Source organism: Hyperolius riggenbachi, chromosome 3 (assembly GCF_040937935.1).
Source record: "Hyperolius riggenbachi isolate aHypRig1 chromosome 3, aHypRig1.pri, whole genome shotgun sequence".
Lineage (NCBI taxonomy): Eukaryota > Metazoa > Chordata > Amphibia > Anura > Hyperoliidae > Hyperolius > Hyperolius riggenbachi.
The window spans coordinates 339,417,497-339,444,678 of NC_090648.1; positions in this window are offsets into that span (position 1 = coordinate 339,417,497).

Sequence of the window (27,182 nt, forward strand, 5' to 3'; positions counted from 1 at the left end):
AGTGAGCTTTCACCTCATCTGTTTATATACTGCCTGTGAGGGGCAGTCCCCTGCCGAGACTACCCCTCCCATTTTTCCAATCCTCTCATTGGTGAGTTTCATTGTCAATCAAAATCCCTGTATCATTATTGGTCCACATATTGTTTCCCATTATCCTTTAAACAGCCTTAAAAATAAGTTTCCATACCTCCAAACTTCTTGTACATCATGTCTATATACCCAATGACAATCCTTTAGAAATCTGTGCTGCCTTCCGTATGTTAAAGCAAAAAACGCCATATATCTTCGCATTCTCCATAGACTAACATTGGGGGGTTCTGATTGGTGTATTCCTTACCATGTGACTCACTCTAGCTCAAAACCGTCCAATCGTTGTATGTGTGACAGTGTTGCTATGGTAACCTGGTCACGTGGGGCCGCCATCCTATCAGATGTTCATGTGGATCGGAGCCTCCACCACGTCATCCGTTCGTCTTAACGCTGCACGTAGCAGCGCTACCATGGAAACACATGTAAGCGGCCAGGCTTGTGCATAGTATGGAGCGAGCGTACAATTCGCTCCTCCTCCCGCATACTTTCCAACCTATCAGATGTGGATCGGGGCCTCCCAGCAAGCCCTCTCATCGCGTCATCCATTCATATTTACGCTGTGCTTGGCAGCGTTGCCATGGATACATTCCTATGCGAGCTATTATACTTAATGCGGGGAGTGTGCGTAACTTTCGCCCCTCCTCATCACTCTTCCAAACACAGATATCACTACCTTCTTTATTTATAAATTCGCACAGATCCCTTTTCCTCATAGCCACTCTGACACATAACCAGTCATTTTATCGAAGATGAAAGCCCTCTCCACACGGTTTATAGCACATCACTTTTTCTTCTTACCTATGTCCCCACAGTCTAGTTTGTCACTTATTTTAATACATCAATCAGCCCCATTTTATTAAGGTGTCGCTGAATAGTATGCTCCTTTTCAAATTTAAGGGAGAACAATCCTAATAGACTATTAACAAGTCAGTATTCAGCAGGGCATAATAACCCGTCCATTATACCTCTATTACAGTTGATTGTAATGTATAAACAAGTGATGTGGGGTCTATAGTTTTAAATCCTTATATTCTGCTATCACTGGATAATATTCGTCTTATTGAATTGCTGTAGATGGAAGATTGGATTCCCACTATTGCTGTTTATACAACATTTATTGGATAAATGGGGTGTATGTAAACCCCTCATTTAAGCCTCCCGGATTTAGGGTTCCTAGGCGGTAGATCCATTTTGCCTCAAGTTGCCGCAATTTTAGATCCAGATTCCCCCCTCTAGGTCCCATCTTCCACTGCTGTATAACAAAAAACTTTAGACATGAAGTATCCCCTTCATGAAATTCCCTAAAATGTCTTGAGACTGGTGTATCTTTTGGGTTCCTTATATTGCCAATATGTTCCAATATTCTCTGTTTTACCTGCCTAGTTGTTTCTCCTATGTATAGCAGGTGGCATGGACATTCTATGGCATATATTACACCCTCAGTCTCACAATTGAAAAAGTCCAGAATTTCATACATTTTCTCATTTTTAGGGGCCATAAAGTTTTTGCATACATTGACATTAGAACATGCCTTGCAATGGCCGCATTTATACATCCCTTTCAGAGGTCTGTCAAGCCAGGTTTTCTTTATGTTCTTTTTTGAAATCGGTAGAAAGGAGTGTACTAGTTCATCTCCAATATTTTTTCCTCTCCTATACGTAAAATTCGGTGTCTTTGGAAGTATTTGTTTTAACTGTGGATCCAATTGAAGTATTGACCAATGTCGTCTTACAATTTTCTTTATTTCTTCTGATTGTAGTGAGTAGGTGCTTATGATTCGCATTGCGTTCTCATTTTGTCCGTCCTCCCTTGTATTTTGTTTGGGGACCAGAAGGGTCTCCCTTTCTATCTCCTGAGCCTTTCTCTGTGCCTCCTTTATTACATAGTTTGGATATCCCCTGTCATCAAATCTTTTCTCTAATGTACTACATTCCTCCTCAAAACTCTGATCATTTGAGCAGTTTCGCCGTGCTCTAAGGTACTGTCCTTTTGGAATTCCCTTTTTTAGAGCTACTGGATGATGACTATTCCAGGACAATAACGAATTTGTAGATGTTGGTTTTCTAAATATCTTAGTTTCCAGTTTTCCGAAATCTGCTCTTGTAATTTGCACATCGAGGAAGTTCAGAGAACGCTTATCAATTTCATATGTAAAGTACATTCCAATCTGATTCTGGTTCAGCAATTGTACAAAGTCCACAAATATATCCCTGGGGCCGTTCCACAAGATGAACACGTCATCTATGAAACGACCCCAGAAAAGCACATGCGATGTGTAAAAGGCTAAATCCTCCGAAAAAACAACTGTATCCTCCCACCAACCGAGAAAGAGATTTGCGTACGATGGGGCACACGATGTCCCCATCGCACATCCTTTCCTCTGAATGTAAAATTTGTTTTGAAATAGAAAGTAATTGTGAGTCAAGATGAAGTACAGAAGATCCACAATAAACTGAGAATGTTCCTTGAGGTGGATACTCCTAGTTTTAAGGAAGTACTCTACGGCTTCAATGCCTATATCATGTCTTATGTTGTTATATAGGGACTCGACATCTAAACTTGCCAGCCAAACTTCATCATTTATTGATATCCCCTGTAGTCTGTTGAGTAAGTCCATCGTATCTCGAATATATGAGGGTAAGCTAGTTACAAAAGGTTTAAGGAATTGATCTACATATTGACTGATTTTTTCCGTCAGGCAACCATTGCCAGAAATTATCGGTCGTCCTGGTGGTTTCTCCAATTTTTTGTGTATCTTAGGAAGTGAATAAAAAGTGGCTATCGTTGGATATTTTGACAGCATACAAGTCTGATCTTTTTTACTTAGAACTTTTTTCCCGACGGCATCGTTTAACAATGTCTCTAATTTTTTATAGAAAGCTGAAGTTGGATTGCTTTCCAGTCTCTCATAATTTTCTTTATTGTTTAGAATTCCCATGCACATCTCAATATATTGTTCCTTTTTCATCAACACAATATTCCCACCTTTGTCTGATTTTTTAAAAATCAAGTCCTCATTTTTACTTAGATCTATTAAGGCCTTTTGTTCATCCTCACTCAGATTGTGTCTCCTATCAACCCTTTTTGTCTTACTCAGTTCTTCAAGCTCTTTTTCCACAGTCTCTAAGAAGATTTGAATGGGAGGGTAGGAACCAATTGCTGGACAGAACCTACTTTTTACTGTTAGGTTACTTTCTGGTATACCTAGGTTAGTTTCTCCTGTTTCATTCTCAGTCAATAAATCGTTTAAAATCTCCAAATTTCGCATTTCCTGAGCCACTTCCATTTTCGATTTCATGGTTTCAGAATTCATATGCTTGTATACAGCCAACTTCCTTCCAAACAAGTTTATATCTTTTATTATTTCAAACAAATCAAAGTTTGCTGTAGGTACAAACGTGAAACCCTTAGACAATACCGAAATTTCAAATTTATTCAAATGATAGTCTGTTAAATTAACAATTCGCATTTGGTCTTCTCCTAGTACTTTTTCTACCACTCTTCCTCCCGGTTTCTGTATTGCTTGGGTTTGTATGCCCACTTTTCCCTGTTCCTCAACTGCCTTGGTGTTACTTGACCCCCGGGCTTGGGCTTCTTTCCTCTCCCTAAAAAAGCCCCCTGTTTTGGCCTAGTATCTTTATTCGGGGTCTCGTTTTCAGACTCAGTGTCACTTTCTGTGACCGACGTTGGTGTATCTGGGGCGGGATTAGGGTTAGTCTTTTTCCAATTATATACCTTTCCGTTTTTAAAATCTTTCCAGTCTCGATTGTATTTATTATGTTTCTTTGCCTTAATAGCCTCTTTATGACTCTGAACTTTTTTCTGCAATTTTTCTTCTAATTGTTTAAATTCTGGTTGGTCCTTATATTTGATCACCTCCTTGTGGGCCTGTTCTAGTTTTTTATTTGTATCCTCAAGTGTTTTTAATTCAAAATCTCGTAGGCATGTCATTAATTCCAATGTTTGTTTTGTCTTTAGTTCATTCCACACTTTCATAAATTCTTCATTCTTGGAATGTTTATGGGGTACACATAAATTCCTTAATCCCCTTACTGTAATGCCTTCTTTAATATATGTATTAAAACTAGAAACCTCCCACCAACCCTTATTGTGCTCTTTATATATGCCAAATATGTTTTTAAAAGCTAGTTCAATTTCAGAGTCAGTAGTTACAATTTCAGGTGTTTTTTGCGAGACCTCACCACCACAGGAGAAGACCTCTTTCGCTTCTGCTATTAAGATATTTACATCTGGTATTGTAGACAGAAAACCTGACATGTTTTGGGGTAATTTTCAACAATGGCACAGGAACTCGATTCTAGTATATAATTGCACTTCTATCTCGAGATCAGGGTGTCAGAGTCACCCAATTTTCAATTTTAACAATTCACAAATCTGATTTTATTAAATTACACACAATTGATCCCTACAGAAGTATGTTAAAAGGTAACTTTTATTATTATACTTAAAATGTTTCACTTATTTATTTGTTTTCTTCTAATACACATAACCAGGGTGGGGCCGTATGTGTACAAAGAAGCATTCGCACAAATTTGACAGTTTCTATGTGACCGTGCTTCCAGGCCCATCCACTGGACTAATATAGCCCTAAATTCCTACATATAGATGAAAACCCCCCACCAATCCGACATGTTTCGACCCCAAAACTGGAGTCGTCGTCAGGGAAAAGAAAGTGCTTTGTGCTAAGAGGTGCTAGTGCATTAAGAAATATAAAGCATTGTGTATATACATTCCATAAAGAAAACAAAAAATGAGAGCAAGTGCTCTCTTGCTCAGTCAGCATTGAAGTGAGCTTTCACCTCATCTGTTTATATACTGCCTGTGAGGGGCAGTCCCCTGCCGAGACTACCCCTCCCATTTTTCCAATCCTCTCATTGGTGAGTTTCATTGTCAATCAAAATCCCTGTATCATTATTGGTCCACATATTGTTTCCCATTATCCTTTAAACAGCCTTAAAAATAAGTTTCCATACCTCCAAACTTCTTGTACATCATGTCTATATACCCAATGACAATCCTTTAGAAATCTGTGCTGCCTTCCGTATGTTAAAGCAAAAAACGCCATATATCTTCGCATTCTCCATAGACTAACATTGGGGGGTTCTGATTGGTGTATTCCTTACCATGTGACTCACTCTAGCTCAAAACCGTCCAATCGTTGTATGTGTGACAGTGTTGCTATGGTAACCTGGTCACGTGGGGCCGCCATCCTATCAGATGTTCATGTGGATCGGAGCCTCCACCACGTCATCCGTTCGTCTTAACGCTGCACGTAGCAGCGCTACCATGGAAACACATGTAAGCGGCCAGGCTTGTGCATAGTATGGAGCGAGCGTACAATTCGCTCCTCCTCCCGCATACTTTCCAACCTATCAGATGTGGATCGGGGCCTCCCAGCAAGCCCTCTCATCGCGTCATCCATTCATATTTACGCTGTGCTTGGCAGCGTTGCCATGGATACATTCCTATGCGAGCTATTATACTTAATGCGGGGAGTGTGCGTAACTTTCGCCCCTCCTCATCACTCTTCCAAACACAGATATCACTACCTTCTTTATTTATAAATTCGCACAGATCCCTTTTCCTCATAGCCACTCTGACACATAACCAGTCATTTTATCGAAGATGAAAGCCCTCTCCACACGGTTTATAGCACATCACTTTTTCTTCTTACCTATGTCCCCACAGTCTAGTTTGTCACTTATTTTAATACATCAATCAGCCCCATTTTATTAAGGTGTCGCTGAATAGTATGCTCCTTTTCAAATTTAAGGGAGAACAATCCTAATAGACTATTAACAAGTCAGTATTCAGCAGGGCATAATAACCCGTCCATTATACCTCTATTACAGTTGATTGTAATGTATAAACAAGTGATGTGGGGTCTATAGTTTTAAATCCTTATATTCTGCTATCACTGGATAATATTCGTCTTATTGAATTGCTGTAGATGGAAGATTGGATTCCCACTATTGCTGTTTATACAACATTTATTGGATAAATGGGGTGTATGTAAACCCCTCATTTAAGCCTCCCGGATTTAGGGTTCCTAGGCGGTAGATCCATTTTGCCTCAAGTTGCCGCAATTTTAGATCCAGATTCCCCCCTCTAGGTCCCATCTTCCACTGCTGTATAACAAAAAACTTTAGACATGAAGTATCCCCTTCATGAAATTCCCTAAAATGTCTTGAGACTGGTGTATCTTTTGGGTTCCTTATATTGCCAATATGTTCCAATATTCTCTGTTTTACCTGCCTAGTTGTTTCTCCTATGTATAGCAGGTGGCATGGACATTCTATGGCATATATTACACCCTCAGTCTCACAATTGAAAAAGTCCAGAATTTCATACATTTTCTCATTTTTAGGGGCCATAAAGTTTTTGCATACATTGACATTAGAACATGCCTTGCAATGGCCGCATTTATACATCCCTTTCAGAGGTCTGTCAAGCCAGGTTTTCTTTATGTTCTTTTTGGAATCGGTAGAAAGGAGTGTACTAGTTCATCTCCAATATTTTTTCCTCTCCTATACGTAAAATTCGGTGTCTTTGGAAGTATTTGTTTTAACTGTGGATCCAATTGAAGTATTGACCAATGTCGTCTTACAATTTTCTTTATTTCTTCTGATTGTAGTGAGTAGGTGCTTATGATTCGCATTGCGTTCTCATTTTGTCCGTCCTCCCTTGTATTTTGTTTGGGGACCAGAAGGGTCTCCCTTTCTATCTCCTGAGCCTTTCTCTGTGCCTCCTTTATTACATAGTTTGGATATCCCCTGTCATCAAATCTTTTCTCTAATGTACTACATTCCTCCTCAAAACTCTGATCATTTGAGCAGTTTCGCCGTGCTCTAAGGTACTGTCCTTTTGGAATTCCCTTTTTTAGAGCTACTGGATGATGACTATTCCAGGACAATAACGAATTTGTAGATGTTGGTTTTCTAAATATCTTAGTTTCCAGTTTTCCGAAATCTGCTCTTGTAATTTGCACATCGAGGAAGTTCAGAGAACGCTTATCAATTTCATATGTAAAGTACATTCCAATCTGATTCTGGTTCAGCAATTGTACAAAGTCCACAAATATATCCCTGGGGCCGTTCCACAAGATGAACACGTCATCTATGAAACGACCCCAGAAAAGCACATGCGATGTGTAAAAGGCTAAATCCTCCGAAAAAACAACTGTATCCTCCCACCAACCGAGAAAGAGATTTGCGTACGATGGGGCACACGATGTCCCCATCGCACATCCTTTCCTCTGAATGTAAAATTTGTTTTGAAATAGAAAGTAATTGTGAGTCAAGATGAAGTACAGAAGATCCACAATAAACTGAGAATGTTCCTTGAGGTGGATACTCCTAGTTTTAAGGAAGTACTCTACGGCTTCAATGCCTATATCATGTCTTATGTTGTTATATAGGGACTCGACATCTAAACTTGCCAGCCAAACTTCATCATTTATTGATATCCCCTGTAGTCTGTTGAGTAAGTCCATCGTATCTCGAATATATGAGGGTAAGCTAGTTACAAAAGGTTTAAGGAATTGATCTACATATTGACTGATTTTTTCCGTCAGGCAACCATTGCCAGAAATTATCGGTCGTCCTGGTGGTTTCTCCAATTTTTTGTGTATCTTAGGAAGTGAATAAAAAGTGGCTATCGTTGGATATTTTGAGGACTTGATTTTTAAAAAATCAGACAAAGGTGGGAATATTGTGTTGATGAAAAAGGAACAATATATTGAGATGTGCATGGGAATTCTAAACAATAAAGAAAATTATGAGAGACTGGAAAGCAATCCAACTTCAGCTTTCTATATAAAAAATTAGAGACATTGTTAAACGATGCCGTCGGGAAAAAAGTTCTAAGTAAAAAAGATCAGACTTGTATGCTGTCAAAATATCCAACGATAGCCACTTTTTATTCACTTCCTAAGATACACAAAAAATTGGAGAAACCACCAGGACGACCGATAATTTCTGGCAATGGTTGCCTGACGGAAAAAATCAGTCAATATGTAGATCAATTCCTTAAACCTTTTGTAACTAGCTTACCCTCATATATTCGAGATACGATGGACTTACTCAACAGACTACAGGGGATATCAATAAATGATGAAGTTTGGCTGGCAAGTTTAGATGTCGAGTCCCTATATAACAACATAAGACATGATATAGGCATTGAAGCCGTAGAGTACTTCCTTAAAACTAGGAGTATCCACCTCAAGGAACATTCTCAGTTTATTGTGGATCTTCTGTACTTCATCTTGACTCACAATTACTTTCTATTTCAAAACAAATTTTACATTCAGAGGAAAGGATGTGCGATGGGGACATCGTGTGCCCCATCGTACGCAAATCTCTTTCTCGGTTGGTGGGAGGATACAGTTGTTTTTTCGGAGGATTTAGCCTTTTACACATCGCATGTGCTTTTCTGGGGTCGTTTCATAGATGACGTGTTCATCTTGTGGAACGGCCCCAGGGATATATTTGTGGACTTTGTACAATTGCTGAACCAGAATCAGATTGGAATGTACTTTACATATGAAATTGATAAGCGTTCTCTGAACTTCCTCGATGTGCAAATTACAAGAGCAGATTTCGGAAAACTGGAAACTAAGATATTTAGAAAACCAACATCTACAAATTCGTTATTGTCCTGGAATAGTCATCATCCAGTAGCTCTAAAAAAGGGAATTCCAAAAGGACAGTACCTTAGAGCACGGCGAAACTGCTCAAATGATCAGAGTTTTGAGGAGGAATGTAGTACATTAGAGAAAAGATTTGATGACAGGGGATATCCAAACTATGTAATAAAGGAGGCACAGAGAAAGGCTCAGGAGATAGAAAGGGAGACCCTTCTGGTCCCCAAACAAAATACAAGGGAGGACGGACAAAATGAGAACGCAATGCGAATCATAAGCACCTACTCACTACAATCAGAAGAAATAAAGAAAATTGTAAGACGACATTGGTCAATACTTCAATTGGATCCACAGTTAAAACAAATACTTCCAAAGACACCGAATTTTACGTATAGGAGAGGAAAAAATATTGGAGATGAACTAGTACACTCCTTTCTACCGATTTCAAAAAAGAACATAAAGAAAACCTGGCTTGACAGACCTCTGAAAGGGATGTATAAATGCGGCCATTGCAAGGCATGTTCTAATGTCAATGTATGCAAAAACTTTATGGCCCCTAAAAATGAGAAAATGTATGAAATTCTGGACTTTTTCAATTGTGAGACTGAGGGTGTAATATATGCCATAGAATGTCCATGCCACCTGCTATACATAGGAGAAACAACTAGGCAGGTAAAACAGAGAATATTGGAACATATTGGCAATATAAGGAACCCAAAAGATACACCAGTCTCAAGACATTTTAGGGAATTTCATGAAGGGGATACTTCATGTCTAAAGTTTTTTGTTATACAGCAGTGGAAGATGGGACCTAGAGGGGGGAATCTGGATCTAAAATTGCGGCAACTTGAGGCAAAATGGATCTACCGCCTAGGAACCCTAAATCCGGGAGGCTTAAATGAGGGGTTTACATACACCCCATTTATCCAATAAATGTTGTATAAACAGCAATAGTGGGAATCCAATCTTCCATCTACAGCAATTCAATAAGACGAATATTATCCAGTGATAGCAGAATATAAGGATTTAAAACTATAGACCCCACATCACTTGTTTATACATTACAATCAACTGTAATAGAGGTATAATGGACGGGTTATTATGCCCTGCTGAATACTGACTTGTTAATAGTCTATTAGGATTGTTCTCCCTTAAATTTGAAAAGGAGCATACTATTCAGCGACACCTTAATAAAATGGGGCTGATTGATGTATTAAAATAAGTGACAAACTAGACTGTGGGGACATAGGTAAGAAGAAAAAGTGATGTGCTATAAACCGTGTGGAGAGGGCTTTCATCTTCGATAAAATGACTGGTTATGTGTCAGAGTGGCTATGAGGAAAAGGGATCTGTGCGAATTTATAAATAAAGAAGGTAGTGATATCTGTGTTTGGAAGAGTGATGAGGAGGGGCGAAAGTTACGCACACTCCCCGCATTAAGTATAATAGCTCGCATAGGAATGTATCCATGGCAACGCTGCCAAGCACAGCGTAAATATGAATGGATGACGCGATGAGAGGGCTTGCTGGGAGGCCCCGATCCACATCTGATAGGTTGGAAAGTATGCGGGAGGAGGAGCGAATTGTACGCTCGCTCCATACTATGCACAAGCCTGGCCGCTTACATGTGTTTCCATGGTAGCGCTGCTACGTGCAGCGTTAAGACGAACGGATGACGTGGTGGAGGCTCCGATCCACATGAACATCTGATAGGATGGCGGCCCCACGTGACCAGGTTACCATAGCAACACTGTCACACATACAACGATTGGACGGTTTTGAGCTAGAGTGAGTCACATGGTAAGGAATACACCAATCAGAACCCCCCAATGTTAGTCTATGGAGAATGCGAAGATATATGGCGTTTTTTGCTTTAACATACGGAAGGCAGCACAGATTTCTAAAGGATTGTCATTGGGTATATAGACATGATGTACAAGAAGTTTGGAGGTATGGAAACTTATTTTTAAGGCTGTTTAAAGGATAATGGGAAACAATATGTGGACCAATAATGATACAGGGATTTTGATTGACAATGAAACTCACCAATGAGAGGATTGGAAAAATGGGAGGGGTAGTCTCGGCAGGGGACTGCCCCTCACAGGCAGTATATAAACAGATGAGGTGAAAGCTCACTTCAATGCTGACTGAGCAAGAGAGCACTTGCTCTCATTTTTTGTTTTCTTTATGGAATGTATATACACAATGCTTTATATTTCTTAATGCACTAGCACCTCTTAGCACAAAGCACTTTCTTTTCCCTGACGACGACTCCAGTTTTGGGGTCGAAACATGTCGGATTGGTGGGGGGTTTTCATCTATATGTAGGAATTTAGGGCTATATTAGTCCAGTGGATGGGCCTGGAAGCACGGTCACATAGAAACTGTCAAATTTGTGCGAATGCTTCTTTGTACACATACGGCCCCACCCTGGTTATGTGTATTAGAAGAAAACAAATAAATAAGTGAAACATTTTAAGTATAATAATAAAAGTTACCTTTTAACATACTTCTGTAGGGATCAATTGTGTGTAATTTAATAAAATCAGATTTGTGAATTGTTAAAATTGAAAATTGGGTGACTCTGACACCCTGATCTCGAGATAGAAGTGCAATTATATACTAGAATCGAGTTCCTGTGCCATTGTTGAAAATTACCCCAAAACATGTCAGGTTTTCTGTCTACAATACCAGATGTAAATATCTTAATAGCAGAAGCGAAAGAGGTCTTCTCCTGTGGTGGTGAGGTCTCGCAAAAAACACCTGAAATTGTAACTACTGACTCTGAAATTGAACTAGCTTTTAAAAACATATTTGGCATATATAAAGAGCACAATAAGGGTTGGTGGGAGGTTTCTAGTTTTAATACATATATTAAAGAAGGCATTACAGTAAGGGGATTAAGGAATTTATGTGTACCCCATAAACATTCCAAGAATGAAGAATTTATGAAAGTGTGGAATGAACTAAAGACAAAACAAACATTGGAATTAATGACATGCCTACGAGATTTTGAATTAAAAACACTTGAGGATACAAATAAAAAACTAGAACAGGCCCACAAGGAGGTGATCAAATATAAGGACCAACCAGAATTTAAACAATTAGAAGAAAAATTGCAGAAAAAAGTTCAGAGTCATAAAGAGGCTATTAAGGCAAAGAAACATAATAAATACAATCGAGACTGGAAAGATTTTAAAAACGGAAAGGTATATAATTGGAAAAAGACTAACCCTAATCCCGCCCCAGATACACCAACGTCGGTCACAGAAAGTGACACTGAGTCTGAAAACGAGACCCCGAATAAAGATACTAGGCCAAAACAGGGGGCTTTTTTAGGGAGAGGAAAGAAGCCCAAGCCCGGGGGTCAAGTAACACCAAGGCAGTTGAGGAACAGGGAAAAGTGGGCATACAAACCCAAGCAATACAGAAACCGGGAGGAAGAGTGGTAGAAAAAGTACTAGGAGAAGACCAAATGCGAATTGTTAATTTAACAGACTATCATTTGAATAAATTTGAAATTTCGGTATTGTCTAAGGGTTTCACGTTTGTACCTACAGCAAACTTTGATTTGTTTGAAATAATAAAAGATATAAACTTGTTTGGAAGGAAGTTGGCTGTATACAAGCATATGAATTCTGAAACCATGAAATCGAAAATGGAAGTGGCTCAGGAAATGCGAAATTTGGAGATTTTAAACGATTTATTGACTGAGAATGAAACAGGAGAAACTAACCTAGGTATACCAGAAAGTAACCTAACAGTAAAAAGTAGGTTCTGTCCAGCAATTGGTTCCTACCCTCCCATTCAAATCTTCTTAGAGACTGTGGAAAAAGAGCTTGAAGAACTGAGTAAGACAAAAAGGGTTGATAGGAGACACAATCTGAGTGAGGATGAACAAAAGGCCTTAATAGATCTAAGTAAAAATGAGGACTTGATTTTTAAAAAATCAGACAAAGGTGGGAATATTGTGTTGATGAAAAAGGAACAATATATTGAGATGTGCATGGGAATTCTAAACAATAAAGAAAATTATGAGAGACTGGAAAGCAATCCAACTTCAGCTTTCTATAAAAAATTAGAGACATTGTTAAACGATGCCGTCGGGAAAAAAGTTCTAAGTAAAAAAGATCAGACTTGTATGCTGTCAAAATATCCAACGATAGCCACTTTTTATTCACTTCCTAAGATACACAAAAAATTGGAGAAACCACCAGGACGACCGATAATTTCTGGCAATGGTTGCCTGACGGAAAAAATCAGTCAATATGTAGATCAATTCCTTAAACCTTTTGTAACTAGCTTACCCTCATATATTCGAGATACGATGGACTTACTCAACAGACTACAGGGGATATCAATAAATGATGAAGTTTGGCTGGCAAGTTTAGATGTCGAGTCCCTATATAACAACATAAGACATGATATAGGCATTGAAGCCGTAGAGTACTTCCTTAAAACTAGGAGTATCCACCTCAAGGAACATTCTCAGTTTATTGTGGATCTTCTGTACTTCATCTTGACTCACAATTACTTTCTATTTCAAAACAAATTTTACATTCAGAGGAAAGGATGTGCGATGGGGACATCGTGTGCCCCATCGTACGCAAATCTCTTTCTCGGTTGGTGGGAGGATACAGTTGTTTTTTCGGAGGATTTAGCCTTTTACACATCGCATGTGCTTTTCTGGGGTCGTTTCATAGATGACGTGTTCATCTTGTGGAACGGCCCCAGGGATATATTTGTGGACTTTGTACAATTGCTGAACCAGAATCAGATTGGAATGTACTTTACATATGAAATTGATAAGCGTTCTCTGAACTTCCTCGATGTGCAAATTACAAGAGCAGATTTCGGAAAACTGGAAACTAAGATATTTAGAAAACCAACATCTACAAATTCGTTATTGTCCTGGAATAGTCATCATCCAGTAGCTCTAAAAAAGGGAATTCCAAAAGGACAGTACCTTAGAGCACGGCGAAACTGCTCAAATGATCAGAGTTTTGAGGAGGAATGTAGTACATTAGAGAAAAGATTTGATGACAGGGGATATCCAAACTATGTAATAAAGGAGGCACAGAGAAAGGCTCAGGAGATAGAAAGGGAGACCCTTCTGGTCCCCAAACAAAATACAAGGGAGGACGGACAAAATGAGAACGCAATGCGAATCATAAGCACCTACTCACTACAATCAGAAGAAATAAAGAAAATTGTAAGACGACATTGGTCAATACTTCAATTGGATCCACAGTTAAAACAAATACTTCCAAAGACACCGAATTTTACGTATAGGAGAGGAAAAAATATTGGAGATGAACTAGTACACTCCTTTCTACCGATTTCAAAAAAGAACATAAAGAAAACCTGGCTTGACAGACCTCTGAAAGGGATGTATAAATGCGGCCATTGCAAGGCATGTTCTAATGTCAATGTATGCAAAAACTTTATGGCCCCTAAAAATGAGAAAATGTATGAAATTCTGGACTTTTTCAATTGTGAGACTGAGGGTGTAATATATGCCATAGAATGTCCATGCCACCTGCTATACATAGGAGAAACAACTAGGCAGGTAAAACAGAGAATATTGGAACATATTGGCAATATAAGGAACCCAAAAGATACACCAGTCTCAAGACATTTTAGGGAATTTCATGAAGGGGATACTTCATGTCTAAAGTTTTTTGTTATACAGCAGTGGAAGATGGGACCTAGAGGGGGGAATCTGGATCTAAAATTGCGGCAACTTGAGGCAAAATGGATCTACCGCCTAGGAACCCTAAATCCGGGAGGCTTAAATGAGGGGTTTACATACACCCCATTTATCCAATAAATGTTGTATAAACAGCAATAGTGGGAATCCAATCTTCCATCTACAGCAATTCAATAAGACGAATATTATCCAGTGATAGCAGAATATAAGGATTTAAAACTATAGACCCCACATCACTTGTTTATACATTACAATCAACTGTAATAGAGGTATAATGGACGGGTTATTATGCCCTGCTGAATACTGACTTGTTAATAGTCTATTAGGATTGTTCTCCCTTAAATTTGAAAAGGAGCATACTATTCAGCGACACCTTAATAAAATGGGGCTGATTGATGTATTAAAATAAGTGACAAACTAGACTGTGGGGACATAGGTAAGAAGAAAAAGTGATGTGCTATAAACCGTGTGGAGAGGGCTTTCATCTTCGATAAAATGACTGGTTATGTGTCAGAGTGGCTATGAGGAAAAGGGATCTGTGCGAATTTATAAATAAAGAAGGTAGTGATATCTGTGTTTGGAAGAGTGATGAGGAGGGGCGAAAGTTACGCACACTCCCCGCATTAAGTATAATAGCTCGCATAGGAATGTATCCATGGCAACGCTGCCAAGCACAGCGTAAATATGAATGGATGACGCGATGAGAGGGCTTGCTGGGAGGCCCCGATCCACATCTGATAGGTTGGAAAGTATGCGGGAGGAGGAGCGAATTGTACGCTCGCTCCATACTATGCACAAGCCTGGCCGCTTACATGTGTTTCCATGGTAGCGCTGCTACGTGCAGCGTTAAGACGAACGGATGACGTGGTGGAGGCTCCGATCCACATGAACATCTGATAGGATGGCGGCCCCACGTGACCAGGTTACCATAGCAACACTGTCACACATACAACGATTGGACGGTTTTGAGCTAGAGTGAGTCACATGGTAAGGAATACACCAATCAGAACCCCCCAATGTTAGTCTATGGAGAATGCGAAGATATATGGCGTTTTTTGCTTTAACATACGGAAGGCAGCACAGATTTCTAAAGGATTGTCATTGGGTATATAGACATGATGTACAAGAAGTTTGGAGGTATGGAAACTTATTTTTAAGGCTGTTTAAAGGATAATGGGAAACAATATGTGGACCAATAATGATACAGGGATTTTGATTGACAATGAAACTCACCAATGAGAGGATTGGAAAAATGGGAGGGGTAGTCTCGGCAGGGGACTGCCCCTCACAGGCAGTATATAAACAGATGAGGTGAAAGCTCACTTCAATGCTGACTGAGCAAGAGAGCACTTGCTCTCATTTTTTGTTTTCTTTATGGAATGTATATACACAATGCTTTATATTTCTTAATGCACTAGCACCTCTTAGCACAAAGCACTTTCTTTTCCCTGACGACGACTCCAGTTTTGGGGTCGAAACATGTCGGATTGGTGGGGGGTTTTCATCTATATGTAGGAATTTAGGGCTATATTAGTCCAGTGGATGGGCCTGGAAGCACGGTCACATAGAAACTGTCAAATTTGTGCGAATGCTTCTTTGTACACATACGGCCCCACCCTGGTTATGTGTATTAGAAGAAAACAAATAAATAAGTGAAACATTTTAAGTATAATAATAAAAGTTACCTTTTAACATACTTCTGTAGGGATCAATTGTGTGTAAAGTAGGGATTAGATTGTGAACTCCTTTGAGGGACAGTTAGTGACAAGACTATACTGTGTAAAGCGCTGCTGAAGGTCTCAGCCCTATATAAATAATAATCTATGCTGTCCTACCTTTTATAATTTAAACAAATATCTGTTTACTTCTAAAATCTTATGCTTATGCTTTAACCCTTGACATAGCATGAATATCATCATATTATATTGGCTAATAGGTCTGGTAACCAGATTGGCATGTGCTACAATGTAATATTTCTATATTACCGTAGTTAAGTGGTTTGCATCCTTGCATAATAAGGTTCTGCATCTGGATCTTAAAAGAGACACTAATGGCCTGAAGATTGTAAGGTTTTCCTGTGATTATCCTGGATACTTCCCAGAACTGACAAGTATAAACACAACAAAAAACAAGTAAGGCCTAGTACACACAGACAGATCGATTCATTGCAACTGAACACTCTGATTGATTGTCCAATCTGAGATCAAATAGTCACTGGCATCAAAACAGCATAAGATGCCAGTTGCAACCAATCTTTTGTTCTACGCAATTTCCTGCAGGTCCCTGTAAAGATCGATCAGTTGACATCTGCAAAATTGACTGAAAATGTTAAATCACTTTTGATCTTACAACGACTGATTAACGATAGTTTCTAATTGCTCTACAGCAAAATTTACTTCCAATCAATGCTTAGTGTGGTATGCCTTCTTAAAACAGAAGGTAAGCAGTGGTTCATGTGTACCAGCCCTAACAGGTTAAAGCGGGATTGTCAGCCATAAAATAAAATTCCATTTACCTACTGCTCTGTCTTTATTATGTAGTCTACAATTCAAGCATTCCACTATAATTATAAATGTTTCTGCTGTAATGAATTTTATCTCACTTAGCCTGGCTCTATTCTGGTACATTTCCAGGGAGAGGGAAGCTTGTTATCTTGACTCCCACATTCCTGCTCCTCTCTGAATGGCTGAGGACAGTTCAGTGTGACAGGAGGCGGAGAAGGGAAATACATCTAACTCCTCTGCAGAAGCTGCTGAAATACAATACTTACAAACACGGGTTACCGCTGAGGCAACCACTGTAAATGCAGATGGGGGGGGGGGGGGGGTGATAAACCTGTCCCCACTGAGGGTTAAGAAGTCGCTCTCTGTAGATTAGAAAAAGGGGATAACACCCTTCCACCAGGAGTGGACTTGCACAATTTCCACAGAGGCGCCGGTAGAATAAAAATAGCTTCAAAATTTTAAAAGTAGAGGAGGCAGTGGTGGATTCCCTCCAGGTAGACACAGACAGCCGTTGAAGTTGTATCAACACATACATTTATTCATACACTCCAGGGTTCAATGCAACGCATTTCACAGGTTTGACCCTGCTTCATGAGGCAATAAAAGTGGAGTATGCAGCAAAATAGGTCTATAAATGGGTCTCCATTTCAGACAGGAGAAACAAAAAGTAAGGGCTGGTTCATAATGCAAGAGCTTTTTCTAAGCACTTGTGATTTTAAAAGCTCTTGGTACTGTTATTCTATGAGTTTGTTCTCACTTGAGTAATGTGATTTTATAAATCAACCATAGCATTGCATTAACAAGAGCTTTTCAAATTACTAATGCTAAAAAGAGAAAAAACTCTTTAAGTGTGTGAACCAGGCCTTAGGGAGGAAATGACATCGGGATTGGCTTCAATCAGATTCAGTAAAGATGGAAAATGCCTGGGACAGTTTTCTCTTTATTTACTATTTAAAATTCACTGAAATCAAAGCTTGAAGAGTACAATACATATGTTATGTAAGTAGAGCAAGTATGTATCTATTATTATTATTATTTATTGCATTTATAAAGCGCCAACATATTACGTAGCGCTGCGTAATATGTTGGCACTTTATATATTTGGGCTGGTTAGGTAGGCCCAGTAATACAAGTACGAGGCTGTCATAGGCAAGGAGCACATGATCATGTAGAGTAGACTACAGCCAAAGGCTTACAATCTAATATATATGTTTTTTTTTTCCTGAGACAGTATGACTGTTCCTGCTGCTTTAATAGAAGCTGTACATTCTGTAGTGTGAAAAGGATCGGGATATGTGCTGGTATTAGTGTTGGGCGAACAGTGTTCGCCACTGTTCGGGTTCTGCAGAACATCACCCTGTTCGGGTGATGTTCGAGTTCGGCCGAACACCTGACGGTGCTCGGCCAAAACGTTCGGCCATATGGCCGAACTAAGAGCGCATGGCCGAACGTTCCCCGAACGTTCGGCTAGCGCTGTGATTGGCCGAACGGGTCACGTGGTTCGGACCCGAACGCGCTCTGATTGGCCGAACTGTCACGTGGTTCGGGTAAATAAATACCCGAACCACGTCATATCTCCGCCATTTGTCTGTGGGTTTAGCTTTGGGTAGGCAGGCAGGGTAGTTCGCGCTCCAGCCACGCTAGCCAGGGTCCCCCCCAGTCATTGTGTGTCGCTGCTGGGAACAGTAGTACACCGCTCGTTCAGCCACACTATATAGCATTCTGTGTACTGTTCTGTGTCTGCTGGGAACAGTAGTACACCGCTCGTTCAGCCACACTATATAGCATTCTGTGTACTGTTCTGTGTCTGCTGGGAACAGTAGTACACCGCTCGTTCAGCCACACTATATAGCATTCTGTGTACTGTTCTGTGTCTGCTGGGAACAGTAGTACACCGCTCGTTCAGCCACACTATATAGCATTCTGTGTACTGTTCTGTGTCTGCTGGGAACAGTAGTACACCGCTCGTTCAGCCACACTATATAGCATTCTGTGTACTGTTCTGTGTCTGCTGGGAACAGTGGTACACCGCTCGTTCAGCCACACTATATAGCATTCTGTGTACTGTTCTGTGTCTGCTGGGAACAGTAGTACACCGCTCGTTCAGCCACACTATATAGCATTCTGTGTACTGTTCTGTGTCTGCTGGGAACAGTAGTACACCGCTCGTTCAGCCACACTATATAGCATTCTGTGTACTGTTCTGTGTCTGCTGGGAACAGTAGTACACCGCTCGTTCAGCCACACTATATAGCATTCTGTGTACTGTTCTGTGTCTGCTGGGAACAGTAGTACACCGCTCGTTCAGCCACACTATATAGCATTCTGTGTACTGTTCTGTGTCTGCTGGGAATAGTGGTACACCGCTCGTTCAGCCACACTATATAGCATTCTGTGTACTGTTCTGTGTCTGCTGGGAACAGTAGTACACCGCTCGTTCAGCCACACTATATAGCATTCTGTGTACTGTTCTGTGTCTGCTGGGAACAGTAGTACACCGCTCGTTCAGCCACACTATATAGCATTCTGTGTACTGTTCTGTGTCTGCTGGGAATAGTGGTACACCGCTCGTTCAGCCACACTATATAGCATTCTGTGTACTGTTCTGTGTCTGCTGGGAACAGTAGTACACCGCTCGTTCAGCCACACTATATAGCATTCTGTGTACTGTTCTGTGTCTGCTGGGAACAGTAGTACACCGCTCGTTCAGCCACACTATATAGCATTCTGTGTACTGTTCTGTGTCTGCTGGGAACAGTAGTACACCGCTCGTTCAGCCACACTATATAGCATTCTGTGTACTGTTCTGTGTCTGCTGGGAACAGTAGTACACCGCTCGTTCAGCCACACTATATAGCATTCTGTGTACTGTTCTGTGTCTGCTGGGAACAGTAGTACACCGCTCGTTCAGCCACACTATATAGCATTCTGTGTACTGTTCTGTGTCTGCTGGGAATAGTGGTATACCGCTCGTTCAGCCACACTATATAGCATTCTGTGTACTGTTCTGTGTCTGCTGGGAACAGTAGTACACCGCTCGTTCAGCCACACTATATAGCATTCTGTGTACTGTTCTGTGTCTGCTGGGAATAGTGGTACACCGCTCGTTCAGCCACACTATATAGCATTCTGTGTACTGTTCTGTGTCTGCTGGGAACAGTAGTACACCGCTCGTTCAGCCACACTATATAGCATTCTGTGTACTGTTCTGTGTCTGCTGGGAATAGTGGTACACCGCTCGTTCAGCCACACTATATAGCATTCTGTGTACTGTTCTGTGTCTGCTGGGAATAGTGGTACACCGCTCACCCGTCACTGTATAGCATTGTGCTCTGTGTCGCTGCTGGGAATAGTGGTACACCGCTCACCCGTCACTGTATAGCATTGTGCTCTGTGTCGCTGCTGGGAATAGTGGTACTGTATAGCATTTCTGTACTGCCACTGTACTGCTGCCAGTCAGCGTGTACTGTAAGGATAAGTGAAATGAGGAAGAAATCCGGTGAAAGAGGGAGGGGCAAGGGAAGAGGTGTTTCCCCTGACGGTTCACGTACAGGCCACAGGGGAGCACCCAAGAAAACCCACTCAATACCGCCCATGTTGTCCAGGACAACAACCCTCACAAATCCAAAAGAACAGGACCAGATAATTACTTGGATGACCTCTCAAGCGTCCAGCAGTGGGTTAAGCAGCACCAGCACATCACGCACGAGGTCCGAGTCCTCAGCCAGTTACAAGGAGCCAGTGGGCACAAAGCTGACACAACCGGCAGCGACACCACGCACACAACTGCCAGATAACCAGTCCGATGAATTACCTCAGGACACAATGGGGTATTCGCAGGAGCTATTCCCAGCCCAACAAACTTCCACCTTTCAAAGGTCAATGGAGGAACAGCCAGAAATGTTGTGCCTGGATTCACAACCGTTAACTGTGGGAAATGCACCGCGCACTGAAATACAAGGCGAGTCCGAAGAGGACTCGGAAACCCAAATCCCAGAGCAATTTGGGCAGGAGGGGTTGCAATTGCAGGAGGTCGGCCGACAAGATCTGGAAGACGACGTTGGAGTGTGCTGCGCAGAGGTTGTTGTGGGGAGCTCTACTCCACGGCGGTGGCCCACAATGACATATGACGAGTTTGAGGAGATGGAAGAGGAGGGTATGGACAATGTGGACAGAGACCCAGATTTTGTTTGTGAACGAGAACATCGCCGTCGTAGCAGCAGCACAGATGAGTCTGTTGAAGAACACACTGCTGCACGAGTTCGCCTTGTGCCACAAGGTAGGCGGCGCGCAATTTCAGGCACCACAAGCGTGGAAGTTCAAGTGAGAGGCAAAAGAGGAGCAAACAGAAATCGCCAGCAAGGAGGCAGGTGCTCCAAAGTCTGGGCTTTCTTTGAAGACTGCACTGAGGATGTTACCATGGCGATTTGCAAGGTGTGCAAGACCCGCCTGAGCAGGGGGAAAAATATTAACAACCTCTCCACCACCAGCATGAGCCGTCACATGCTATCCAAACATCCCACTCTTTGGGCAAACGCGTCAGGACAGGGTACCAGAAACAACACTGCCTCCCTTGGGTTCACCAGACTCACCACCAGACCCGCCTCAGCAGCAGCAGTAGCCCAGCCATTGCGTGGTTCACAACATTCACAAACATCAGACGACGCTGACACTGTCACTTTCCGGAGTAGTGCTCTTGAGGTCTCCCAGTGTTCATCAAACACAACAACCAACAGCCCTTCCGTGTGCAGCGCTACGGTTCAGTTGTCTGTGTCGGAGATGTTTGAGCGCAAGAGGAAATTGCCAGCAAATGACCCCCGGGCCGTGGCAGTAACAGCCAGCATAGCCAAGCTTCTGGCCTGCGAAATGCTGCCATATCGATTGGTGGAGACAAACAGCTTCAAGGGCATGATGTCAGTGGCCATCCCACGTTACGTGGTTCCCAGCCGCTACCACTTTGCACGCTCTGCAGTGTCTGAGTTGCATGAGCACGTGGTCAGCAAAATAACCCGAAGCTTGAAGAATGCCGTTGCCTGCAAGGTTCACCTCACCACTGACACCTGGACGAGTGCGTTCGGCCAGGGTCGATACATCTCCCTTACCGCGCACTGGGTGAACCTTGTGGAGCCTGGCAGCGATTCCTCACCTGCTACGGCACGGGTGTTGCCCACGCCACAAACAGCTGCACCGCCGTCCCTCCCACTGGATAACAGCAGCACCTACCTCTCTGACTCCTTCTCCTCCAACGCATCTCAAAGCTGTACCTCATCCGGAAACGCTAACCCAGCAGCAGTAGGATCGTGGAAGCAGTGCAGCACAGCTGTTGGCATGCGTCAGCAAGCGTTGCTGAAGCTAATCTGCCTTGGGGATAAGCAGCACACAGGGGAGGAAATTTGGAGGGGAATAAAGGAACAGACGGATTTGTGGCTGGCACCGCTGGACCTGAAACCGGGCATGGTTGTGTGTGATAATGGGAGTAATCTCATTCGCGCTTTAAGGTTGGCTAAGCTGACACACATCCCTTGCCTGGCGCACGTGATGAACCTAGTAGTTCAGCGGTTCCTGAGGACATACCCAGGCGTGCCCGATCTGCTGTTGAAGGTGCGTCGAGTGTCCAAACATTGTAGAAATTCCAGTACTGCTTCGGGGGCACTCGCCAAGATGCAGGAGCGCTTCAATCTCCCCCACCATCGCTTGCTGTGTGATGTCCCTACGCGCTGGAATTCTACGCTGCACATGCTAGCCCGCTTTTGCGAGCAGAAGAGTGCAGTGGTCCAGTACATGACGGCGCAGTACCGAGGCGCATCCGGCCAGCTGCCAAGCTTCTGTGGATCCGATTGGGCCAACATGTTGGACCTCTGCCAAGTCCTCCAAAATTTTGAGCAATCCACGTTGCTTGTGAGCAGTGACAACTCTTCAGTCAGCATTACCATACCACTGCTGTGTTTACTGAAGAGGTCGATGTTAAAAATCAAGGAAACAGCTGTCATGATGCAACTGGGGGAATCTGAAGGAGAAAACGATCAGCGTGATGGTACCAACATCAGGCCATCCGCCTCAGGGAACGCTGGCCCCAGCAGCTATGACGAAGAAGAGGAGGAGGAACAGCTGGAGTTGGAGCAGGAATTTCATGCCACCACTGACGAGGGCCAGAGCGGTGCACGTTGGACTTCCACAATTCAACGCGAATGGTCAGCAGAAGCAGACCAGGAGGAAGGTGACGACTATGATGCATCACAACAACTATCACAACGCTCACAAGAGGATGATGAGGATTCTGGTAGGACTCTGGCACACATGGCTCAATTCATGCTAGACTGCATTGAACGTGACCCACGCATTGTGCGCATTCTGGACAACACCAATTACTGGGTTTATACCCTTCTGGATCCACGGTACAAACACAATGTTCCAAAACTGCTTGAAGAAAGAGTCAGACAGGTCAAAATGGAAGAATACCAGCAGGCCCTTGTGGAGACTTTAGAGAGGAGATTGACATCCTCCCCCTCCTCTAGCCAGTTGTACGCAGACAGACTGACTTCGGCAAACCCAGGACGACCAGGAGGGCAGCAAACAACGCAAGCCGCAGCTAGTACCCAAAAGGGAATGGTATCGGCAGTGTCCTTGGAGTGGGAAAATTTTCTGACACCCATGCAGCCGCAGCCCACTGAACAGCAAGCGTGCAGATCCACCTCCAACACCGATCGCCTAGAGAAGATGGTCAAGGACTACATGTCAGATGGCTGGGCTGTGTCGAACCATCCATCTGCACCCTTCAACTATTGGGTATCGAAGCTAGACACCTGGCACGAACTGGCAATGTACGCAATAGAGGTGCTGGCTTGCCCGGCAGCCAGCGTTATGTCGGAACGCTGTTTCAGTGCTGCCGGAGGCATCGTCACAGATCGGCGTATCCGCCTCTCTACAGAAAATGCAGACCATCTGACTCAAATTAAGATGAATCAATCCTGGATTGGAAATGACTACGCAACACTCCAGGACCCCAACCAAGTAACATGACCAATGAACATCTGGGATGGTGTTGCGTTTCCGGGCCCTGTTTATTGAACCTCTCATCTGTATTACATTTATGACTGCATGGCGGCAAAAAGCATTGCTGCTATATCCGCACGCTTTTTGTCCACATGCAAGGCCTGGGTTGTTGTGACTCACAAAGCGTGGCCTTCTCCTCCTGCGCCTGCTCCTGTTCCATCACGTCTGCTGCTGCTGGGTTAGCGTTGCCGCGTGGTCCCTGTTTATTGAACCACTTATCTTTATTACATTTATGACTGCATGGCGGTACAAAGCATGCTATCCGCACGCTTCTTGCCCTCATGCAAGGCCTGGGTTGTTGTGTCTCACAAAGCGTGGCCTTCTCCTCCTGCGCCTCCTCCTGTTCCATCACGTCTGCTGCTGCTGGGTTAGCGTTGCCGCGTGGTCCCTGTTTATTGAACCACTTATCTTTATTACATTTATGACTGCATGGCGGTACAAAGCATGCTATCCGCACGCTTCTTGCCCTCATGCAAGGCCTGGGTTGTTGTGTCTCACAAAGCGTGGCCTTCTCCTCCTGCGCCTCCTCCTGTTCCATCACGTCTGCTGCTGCTGGGTTAGCGTTGCCGCGTGGTCCCTGTTTATTGAACCACTTATCTTTATTACATTTATGACTGCATGGCGGTACAAAGCATGCTATCCGCACACTTCTTGCCCTCATGCAAGGCCTGGGTTGTTGTGTCTCACAAAGCGTGGCCTTCTCCTCCTGCGCCTGCTCCTGTTCCATCACGTCTGCTGCTGCTGGGTTAGCGTTGCCGCGTGGTCCCTGTTTATTGAACCACTTATCTTTATTACATTTATGACTGCATGGCGGTACAAAGCATGCTATCCGCATGCTTCTTGCCCTCATGCAAGGCCTGGGTTGTTGTGTCTCACAAAGCGTGGCCTTCTCCTCCTGCGCCTCCTCCTGTTCCATCACGTCTGCTGCTGCTGGGTTAGCGTTGCCGCGTGGTCCCTGTTTATTGAACCACTTATCTTTATTACATTTATGACTGCATGGCGGTACAAAGCCTGCTATCCGCACGCTTCTTGCCCTCATGCAAGGCCGGGGTTGTTGTGTCTCACAAAGCGTGGCCTTCTTCTCCTCCTGCGCCACCCTCCTCCTGTTCCATCACGTGTGCTGCTGCTGGGTTAGCGTTACCGGTCCCTTTTCCTGGAACCTCTTATATGTATTACATTTATGACTGCATGCCGACAAAAAACATGTTACCTGTGCAAAGAAAACAGACATTTCCCGCATTTAAAAGACAGTTTTCCCTTTGAAACTTTAAAATCGATTTTCTCAAAAACTATAAGCTCTTTTTGCTAATTTTTTTTTCCTCTTGTACCCACTCCCAAGGTGCACATACCCTGTAAATTTGGGGTATGTAGCATGTAAGGAGGCTTTACAAACCACAAAAGTTCGGGTCCCCATTGACTTCCATTATGTTCGGAGTTCGGGTCGAACACCCGAACATCGCGGCCATGTTCGGCCTGTTCGGCCCGAACCCGAACATCTAGATGTTCGCCCAACACTAGCTGGTATCAGCAACGTTTCATTATTAGCTACTTTATCATCCTTAAGCATGCTCCATATAATTGTTTTGAGCATAAATGTTTGTGAAATGTATTCCCAGCATAAAACTTAATAATGCTGAAAAGAGGCAACTGCCGTATTACATGCTTAGTAGGGATGTACTTTTATAGGCTATCTTAGAATGTCCCTGATTTCAAACGCCTGTTTTATAACACATAAAACGCCTCACAGCCAATGAAAGGCAGGCCTTGCCAGCTGTATTTGTGACACATAGCATGGAATGTGAGGATTTACTTGCAACTTGAACTGGAGTTTGAGGTGAACAAATACAGTCAGGTTTTTGATGAAAAATAGAGTAAAATCATCTGTAGTCATTTGAGAGCTAACCAAATGGTAAAGCCACAAAATAACTTTACATTCTAAATAATTCTGATATATTATTTTCTTATTTTTTATCTATAACTTTTCAGTTTTCTTAGACCCCGTTTCAGGCTCATGTTTGTTATTGTATATCTTTCTGTTACTTATGAGATAGTCAGGGAGGAGCTTGGAGGGAGCACCAGCTAATCTTTGTCACTGAACAAAAAAAGTGATCACCTGACCTTGAAAAAAAATTCTCCTTAAAGGGTACCTGAATTGAAAAACAGAAATAAATTTGAATATTTACCTCAGTAGTGGGAAGAGTAACCCGATTTAATTCTTGTTCCACCCTGACTGAGAGGAATCCACCAGACACTGACTCAAATGCGAATATCAAGAATTTATTTTTATTTGTGACCTGAAACAATGGTCAACTGGTAACTACTCAACCAGTAACAACTCTCAACAAATATATATATATATATTTATTCACATTACATGTAAGTTAAATATTCTCCTCTTCACAGCTGGTGCACCGGTAAAAGCTGCGGAATGAAGTTCAGGTACAGGTTATTTTTACAATAATTATGTATAATTGATTTAGTCAGTGTTTGCCCATTGTAAAATCTTTTAAATCCCTGATTTACATTCTGACATTTATTACATGGTGACATTTTTACTGTGGGCAGGTGATGTAGCTGCTGCATGCTTTTTTGGCAGTTGGAAACAGCTGTAAACAGCTATTTCCCACAATGCAGCAAAGTTCACAGACAGGAAACTGCCAAGAGTACGTACTCAGAATTTCTTTGTGGGAGGGGTTTCACCCCAATATCAGCCATACAGCGCCCCCTGATGGTCTGTTTGTGAAAATAAATAGATTTCTCATGTAAAAGGGGGTATCAGCTACTAATTGGGATAAAGTTCAATTCTTGGTCGGAGTTTCTCTTTAAGTTCATAACAGACAGGCAGATTCAAATGAGCCAACTTGATCAGAGGAAATAATTCAGTTTACTGCAGTCTGTCACTCTCTTCAAACATTTAAAGTGGACCCAAATTAAAAATACAAGATTTTAGAAATAAAATCTATTTTCTAAATTATAATAATAAATAGCAGCCTTTTCTCGGCTGCATGATGACAAATGTAAAATATTTTACATTTATTGTAGGAACCCCTCCCTTCCTTTCATATTGCCGGGACAGAATCCGGCAAACTGGTTTAGTAGATGGTCTCCAGCAAAGGAGGAATTGCTAATGGCTGCCACCTGTATAACCCTAGTAATGGAAAGA